Source organism: Triticum dicoccoides, chromosome 7B, assembly GCF_002162155.2.
Source record: "Triticum dicoccoides isolate Atlit2015 ecotype Zavitan chromosome 7B, WEW_v2.0, whole genome shotgun sequence".
Taxonomy (NCBI): Eukaryota; Viridiplantae; Streptophyta; class Magnoliopsida; order Poales; family Poaceae; genus Triticum; species Triticum dicoccoides.
This window is the reverse complement of record NC_041393.1, coordinates 762,399,569-762,406,363: the sequence shown is the minus strand read 5'-3', so window position 1 is coordinate 762,406,363 and position 6,795 is coordinate 762,399,569. Positions and strand designations below refer to the sequence as shown.

The 6,795-nt window shown below is 48.9% G+C and overlaps 1 pseudogene; it reads right to left on the bottom strand.

Annotated features, from left to right (window-relative positions):
- Positions 1–962: 962 nt before the first annotated feature.
- On the bottom strand, positions 963–2,769 carry LOC119339732 (annotated as a pseudogene).
- Positions 2,770–6,795: the final 4,026 nt, after the last annotated feature.

Genomic DNA, 6,795 nt, shown 5'->3' with positions numbered 1-6,795 from the left:
ACTAGTGTGCCCTACTGCAGCTCTCTTGTGGGATACAATGCGGTTGGTCTGGCCATTACCGAACCGATTGGACACTATATGTACAGGAGACGAATGGCTCCTTCATCTTCTTGCTGAATCACATGAACAAATTAGGAGCAGGATCATTATGGTTTTGTGGCGAAGTTGGCACCTCCGAAACGAAATAACACATGGTAAACCAATCCCACTACTGGAAGTCTCCTATTCGTTTCTAACTAGCTATTACAACATTTCCAATCAAATCTCGGTGAGTATGGAGGAGATTATTAAAGGAAAAGCCCCGATGACAACAGAAATACACACACACGTACAACATACAGAGCCCCCTGTACCCTGCAGGCCATGGACCAACCCTTCAGCAGGCGAGGTCGCGTTGTCGACCGACGGCTCGTTTAACCCGGTGGATGGCTCGGCGGGCACAGGCATGATTCTAAGAGATGATAGAGGTGGAGTTATTTTTGCGTCCTACCGCAAACTCTTTCATTGCAATGATGCCCTAGAAGCAGAACTACATGCTATGATGGAAGGGCTCAAGTTGTCGGTGGAACATTCAGATGTTACAATCCTGCTTCAATCTCATTGTGTTGTGACCCTCAAGATGCTCTCTCAGGATTCCTTTAATAGATTATCATATGGCCATTTGGTTTCGGAGATCAAAAGTTACTTGAGTGATAGGGTTGTTATTCCTGTTAAAATCCTTCGTGAACAGAATAGAGCTGCACATTGTTTAGCGAACTTTGCTAGATGTGGTGATAGCACAGCCTGTTGGTTGGGTCAACCACCCCATGCATCAGCAATTTAGTAGCTGAAGATTGTAACTCTATCATTTTGGAGTAAAAACCCTAACTTTTTCGCAAAAAAATGTTGATGCATGATTTTATCTCATGTTTTTCTTACAATTGCTTTTAGGATTATGTTATACTACTAGAGTACAGTACATGCTAAAGCATGGTGTCGGCCCTGGAGGGCAGCCTCTTGAAGAAGTTGCCGGCGGCCGACGGCATCCGGCTCCGGAACCGCGGGTGGTGGAGCGCGTACAGCCCGGCGACGAGCGCCACGCCCCGGAGCGGCGTCACGTACAGCGACACGGCAGCGACGAGGCAGAGCGCCGTGAACAGCGCCGTCGCCCTCGGGTCCCTCCACGCCAGCAGCGACCGCACCCTCTCCCCTTGCGTCGCCACGTCCCCGACCACCGTCTGGATCCGCCCGGCCACGCTCCGCAGCCGGTCGTACCGCAGCCGCACCACGTCGTTCGGCTCCGACGTCGGGAACGTGTCCAGCTCCTCGTCGACCTCGTCGGGGTGGGACGCCTCCGCGCACGAGAGCCTCGCGTCCATGTTTGCCGGCCGGCGGGGCCGGCGCCGGTAGTTCCAGAGGCCGGCCATGGACATGTACAGGAACACGGTTGGCAGGATGAGCTCCGGGAAGCACACGAGCGTGACGAAGAGCAAGTGCATGAGCACAGCGGTCACCGGGTTCCTCCAGTGGCACACGTCCACGAGCCACCGCGCCGTGCTGGCCGCGCCGGACAGCAGCGCCGTCAACCGGAAGAAGTTGGCCACTTGGCCTTGCTCCGCCGCATGCTCCACAGGTGCGAGCCCGCGTCCAGCATGTACTCCACGACCTTCCGCCGCAGCGGCGGCTCGGCCCGGCTCAGCCGCGCCGCCACGATGCTCATCGCCTGGCGAACGGCTGGACGTAGTGCATCTTCGGGAGGAGGGGCCTCCGTACAAGCACACGACGCTGGCGAGAGAGACGGAGGTGAGGCGCACGGCGAGGCGTAGCACGACGAGCGGGTGCGCGTTGGTGTACACCTTGCCCATCACCTGGTCTCTGAGGACGGTGTCGCCGGCGGCGGCATTAGCTTTGCCCAGGTGGCAGTTGTCGAACATGGCGAGCGTGAGCACCATGTCGAACATGGTGCCCTGCTCGTTCCACCGGGGGCTACACGAGTCGACAACGGTGCGCGTGCGTACCCACTTCTGCCCGTAGGCGGTGGCGGTGCCCTGCCCGTCGGCGGTCTTCATGGGAGTGAGCCCCTGCGCGCCGAGGATGCCGACCTCGAGCACACCGACGGGCGGCCGCCAAGCTGCCGTGCTGTCGGGCGCGTGTCGCTGACGTACATGGTCGGCTCGTCCGTGACGTGGTACGGGCCCTCCAGGCACGCCCGGAGGTGGAGGCGGCCGGCGAAAGTGGCTTCCGGCCGGCGCAACGGGTGGCCGGCCGGCTCCAGGCTGAACCTCTGCGAGTGGATCGCCACGCGGTCGAGGCGCTTATCGAAGATCGTGAGCGGCAGCACGGCACGCCCGACGATCTCGTCCTTGCCGTGGGTGCGCCCGGGCCTCGACGATGAGCACCGCCGGATCCTCGAACGGCTCCGCCGCAACGAAGACCAGCAGCTCCTCGTTCCACGCCAGACTTGTCGGATTCCTCATGGCGCACGGCTTGGTCCGGAGCATCATGCCGTTGCCGCCTACAGCCTACTTGGACCTTGGCGAAGATCTCCACGTGCTGCCGGACCTTGTCGCCGACGAGGCCGCCCGTCACGACGTCCTCTGCCTCCAGCACGTTTATCCGGAGGTACCACAGCTTCGACGTCCTCTGCACCGCGGCCACACCATCAGCGCCACCGCGCACCGACGCCGCGTCGGCGTGCCATGCGTCCCCGAACGCCTCGTCAGCCTGCGTGCCGACCCACACCGCGTGCATGACCTCGCTCTGCAGCACCATCTTGCCGCCGTGGTGCATCCACCCGGCTCTTCCGCCACGCCCACGCTCGCCGCCAATCCAAAATAAATGTCCTACTAAAATGAATCAGGGGCTCCAATCCTAGGAGCTTAGTGATATAATAATTGATTGAGAGAGCTCCTTGAGAAATTGTTGACCAAATCAAAATTAAAAGGTAAATTCAAAATAAATATCCTCAATTGAATTAGACGCCCTCCGATCCTAGGGAGCGTAGTAATATAGTAGATCGGCACCATGTTTGCATCATTTATGTGTCATGCCTCTAATGTCGTACAAATGTTGTCACTGAGAAGGCCCTAGCCTATTATATGAGTGTGCTCTTTTATTGTCATCATTCTACTCGGCAAGTCAGACCGTGTGCTACCCTGTCCAGGTAGGCGGCCTCTAACTTGTGGGAGCTTGGACCAATGTATAAGTCGACTAGTCACTTGTTGAATCTCGATGGGGATCGAGCACGAATATGGTAGTGCCATGGAGGTGGCAAGGGTGTAGTGGTTCTTCCCCATGGTGTTCCCACGAGCATATTGATGATGACGTAGAAGTGTCATATTCGTAGAACAATTTTATTGGACTCGGGCTGGCCCACCCTAAGATATCGGCACGGTCAACCAGGAAAACTTCATAGTGTGGGTAAAGTGTGCAACCTCTATAACCTCAGCCATGGACACAACCCAGTATAAGTCACACTATTTTGGTCTTTGACGTATGAAGGAAAAACATGTTTCAATAATAAACTTGATAAAATGATTTGCTCATACATTTGAGGGTCAATGCACAAATGAAAGAGATAAGGGAAAATATGGCTTGAGACATGAGATATGTGATGGCCTGGAGAGGCCATGAGGATATTCATTTATGGTGGTCTGGAGAGTGTAGGATCAGAAATAGACTACATAGGGGTGGACAGGAGATTTAAATTGTACTTTGAAAGAAACAAAATCGCTCGACACAACACAGTGGAATTACTAAGGAGGAAATTGACTTAGATTAAAATACTAAAACGAGCTACCGAGAGATATCTATCTAGACAGATGCAATAAGGATAACTGAGTAGAATTAGAGGAATATCATGCGAACATACAAACATATCGTCTTGAGTATAGCGAGATAGAATATGAAATCTAACATGGCGACGTATCGAGATAAATGCAATTCGGTTGTGAAGAACTGAACACAAAGAATAATCACAACAGTGGAATAACTCAATAAAACATGAGTACAAACCTCCTGCTATGCTCAAGGGGATATTAAGTATTGCAACCGCAACAGGCGAGAAAAATTTCTATGCACCAATTCTACATCCAAGTCCAGAATGAGTAACAATTAAGTCCGAGTCTTGTTCCACCAGGTCATTTCCTAATCTATCCATAGGCTTGAGCATGGTTGTGTTTGGAATCCAGTTGTCCGTCCAAACGGAGATTGTTGAGCCATCATCCACATGTTTGATGAGCCCAATATACAAAGAAGCTCGTTCTACCACTATAGCCTTTCGAAGAGTTTGGAGGATCTGTAACTTGCAAGAAATCTGTGTGCGAGAAGTATTTGCCCTTGAAAACCCTAGAGCAGAGAGACCACAGGTTGGTAAGTAACCGACATCACAAGGTTAATTTTTTTAAAGTCCAAGAAACCCATGCCACCAACAAATTTAGGTGTAGCCAGTTGCTCCGATCCCATGAGATCGAATGAAGAGATCTCTTGTCCAAAGAAATGACCCGCCAATATTTGGTCATACAAGAACTAATACTCTTGCATACCTTTTTAGCTAACTTCAAGCAACTCATGTTGTACTTAGGGATTACCAAATGACTGATTTCAATAGGACTTCTCTCCCCGCACAAGCTAGGTTCCTTTGTGACTAGCCTTGATTTCTTCCATGAACTTTCGTTTATATATGGTAAAAAAATCCACTTGTAATTTTGCCAATCATTGTTGGTAGTCCCAAATAACGTTCAGAGAACAGTTACACCTTAATTCCCATAGTTCTTTTAGAGAAACTCGAAGGGGCTCGTCAACATTTGGACTAAAGAAAATTGAACTATTTGAATTATTACCAACCGTGTCCAAACAATCAATATAGATTTTGAAGAATGTCATCCAATCTATTTGCACTCTAGATTTTTGCGCCAATGAAGCTATAATCCGCAATTTATAAGTGATTGACCCATGGTGCATGAATATTCACCTAAACTCCTCTGTCAACTATCCCCCATAATGATTTAATATGGAAGTGAGACCTTAAGCACATAAGAGGAAAATATATGTTGACATGGGATCTCCCAAACATAGGCCCCGAGGCATAGTAAAATAAGACAACATCTCTCCATTCACATTGACAATAAAACTGTATCGAATTGGTACACTTCATAATTAGCCTCGTGAATCTTTCTGTGAAGCTCAATTTATGCAACATAGCTTCCAGATAGTGTCACTTGACCCTGTCATATGCCTTAAGCATATCCAATTCGATAGCACATAAAACTCCTTGGCTTTTCTTCTTCTTCTTAAAGGCATGAGTACACTCGTACGCTACGAGAACTCTACCAGTTATCAAATGTTCAGGTACGAAAGTTCTATATACCTCTCCAATAATTCAGTCAACATACCTCAAACCAGTTAACAATAGTTTTGGCACCTATCTTATGAAGTACCGAACGATATTGGACAAAGAAATCTTCTATGGGTTGCGTACCCTAGGAATTTGTATAATTGCCATGTTGTTGAGTCGCATAGGTAGCTCTCCACCATTCAGAGATCCAGAATGACAGCCACCAGATCACTACCAAGATACCCAAGTGGCGCTGATAAAAGGCCACTGTAAAAGCATCCACTTTTGCGCTTTTAAAGGGGTCATATCAAAAGCACCCACGTCACTTCCTCGGCTACCAAATCCCTGTTCAGCAATTCATTCATAGCTTCGATAACTAATGGAGGAACAATGCATAATAATTCATTCATTGGCATACAAGTCACGATACAATGAAATGACCTCCCCTTCTAGTGAGTTGATTAACTCCTTTTCTATGCGCCGCTTGAGGCCAATTTTCTTTTAGTGTTACAGTCTCCCTCATGCAGCCACAACACACGCGAACACCCCTTTAGACAAAACCTCTTCCCACCTTAGTGATTTATGCATTTGTGACACAAGATTAGTTTCTTCCTTCGATGGTCCACGTCTCACCGAGGAAACTCCCAACAGTTTGAGTCTTACCTGAAGTTTCTTTTACTTCTTCGAGAGGTCATCGAACTCGCGTGCCCCCCAACCTCTCTTGAACTGACAACAAAGCCTCGATGATGCCTTGCAAGGCTTTATGACTAACACCCACATGCCAAATACTTCATACAAAATTATCATATTACGCGTGGGACTGCTAGACATTTTCATAAAGGAACGAACAAACCGGATTGGGCCTTACATTCATACTAGTTGTTTTTAGCTCTGCCAAACTAAACCAATGATCAGATTCTATAGAGTTGATGTGTTTAACATGGGAGTATTCGAGAAATGCTATGAACGGAGACATTTGCTACAACTTGATTCAATCCACCCCTTGCATTAGCATCTCCGTGTTGCCTATTATCCCATGTGAATGGAGTACCCTTCCAACTGAGGTCCTGAGGGGAGCAATTGTCAACAGCTTCTCTCAAGGCTCACATTTGCCCTTCCAACCTAGAATTTGTGCCAGTCACCCATGCATAGTCAAGCTTCATGTTCGAGTGCAAATAGAGTGTGCAAGAAGCGCGAACAAGTGATATCTATTTTCAACCCTTGGTTCTTCGTAAAACCCCGTGTAGCACCAAGGTTGGAGTCCATCAACCTCCTACTTGACTACAACATCAATGTGGGAACATATGAAATTCTAGATCTCAACTAAAACAACACCATACCAGAACAAGCCAATCCCACAACTAGACCCATTGCTATCAACGAAAAAAAGATCTAGAGAAACCAATAGATGATTTCAAATTCTCAACACATTTCGCCCTTATCTTGGTCTCCATAATGAAGAGAAGGGCGAGGCCTTCCCG